Source organism: Gavialis gangeticus, unplaced genomic scaffold, assembly GCF_001723915.1.
Source record: "Gavialis gangeticus isolate Ggan-Ray unplaced genomic scaffold, GavGan_comp1, whole genome shotgun sequence".
In the NCBI taxonomy this organism is placed as follows: Eukaryota; Metazoa; Chordata; order Crocodylia; family Gavialidae; genus Gavialis; species Gavialis gangeticus.
In genome coordinates this window covers 32,258,944-32,260,372 of record NW_017729034.1, presented here as the reverse complement: position 1 = coordinate 32,260,372, position 1,429 = coordinate 32,258,944, and the positions used below count along the sequence as shown (strand labels likewise).

General features: G+C 43.9%; 1 protein-coding gene across 1 annotated transcript in view; it reads left to right on the top strand.

Annotated features, from left to right (window-relative positions):
* LTBP1 (latent transforming growth factor beta binding protein 1) overlaps positions 1-1,429 on the top strand; it is a 461,583-nt gene that overhangs the window by 362,304 nt on the left and 97,850 nt on the right. The gene's annotated exons all lie outside the window — the stretch shown is intronic.

Sequence of the window (1,429 nt, the reverse complement as noted above, 5' to 3'; positions counted from 1 at the left end):
ACCCCTCCTAAGCAGCCCCCACATCCATAGTCGCCCCACACATACCCACACACTGTCCCACATCCCTCCACACCCATTTCAGAATAGTTGCAAAACATACACAGATTCAGAAAAAAATTAAATTAGCACCATAGCATACATGCAGCACAATATGCAAAAAGAGGTAAGGCAACATAGTTCTTAACATTTATGCACTGAGAATAACATTATGTATATTCACTTAAATGCAGATGTCATAACATATACACAATCCATTTATAAAAACAACTTTAAGTAAGACTGCAGCATGTTATTCCAGTTATAGTATCTTGTTTGCATGTCAGGGAAGTAAAATTGTTGGTGTACCATAAGAAATCTGATTTAATTGACTCTTTCATTGTGCTTCTGTATTCTAAAAATACATTGAGTTGAGGTTCCTACATTAATGTATTGCATTTTCTCACATACAACATGCATCTTTTACCCCATAATTAGTCCGCAGAATTGGGGTGTGTTTTAAATGGAGAGGCTGTTTTCTTTGCTGGAAAAGCAGCATGCTTATAGTTTCATAGTTATAGTTTCATAGTTTCTAGGGTCGGAAGGGACCTGAGTAGATCATCTAGTCCGACCCCCCGCCATGGCAGGAAAGATTACTGGGGTCAAACAACCCCAGCAAGGTGTTCATCTAACCTCCTCTTAAAGACCTCCCCTTAAAGCTTGGAGAAACTGTGCATGCCATGCAGGTGCCAAAATGGCTTCTGCTTGTGTCTGCTCAGCAGACTGAAGGGGTGAAGTCCTGGATTAAATTTCTCACAGCCATAGCTATTATCTGATCATTATAGCTCAGGAATGGGCAATTATTTAGACTGGAGGGCCACTTAACAAGCTTTGGCGAGCTCTTGAAGGCTGCGTGGGTAGCCCCACCCCTTAACAGTTGCCCTGCCCTGTGGTCACCATGTTGGGACTGGAAGTCCCATCCCCTGACCCCTGACATTTGCCACCCAAAATCCCTACCCTTGCCCCACCCCCCGTACTCCTTTTAGGAGCAGGAGGGGGTTGCCATCTTAGGACCAGAAAAAAACCAAATCGTATACTAAAAGTCAAAAACCTGCTATAACACATCTTAAGTTTTGTTACAAAGAATATTCATCATGGTTTGTTTTTGTGTACTGCACATAAAAGGGACTGCATAATAACTCAAAAATAAAGTCTTACTCTTTTATATTGTGTGTGTATGGTGAGGGGTGGATGGGGGTGGGGGGTGTATGGTGGGGTGAGTTCATGTATGCTCGGGTGAGTGGGTGTGGGTGTGTGTGTGGTAGGGTGAGTGGGGGGGTGTAGTAGGGAGGTGGTAAGTGTGTGTATGGTGGGGTGTGGGGGATTTGTGAGGGGGTGTAGCTGTGTGTGGGGGCATAGATTTCATAGACATTAGGGCTGGAAGAGACCTCAG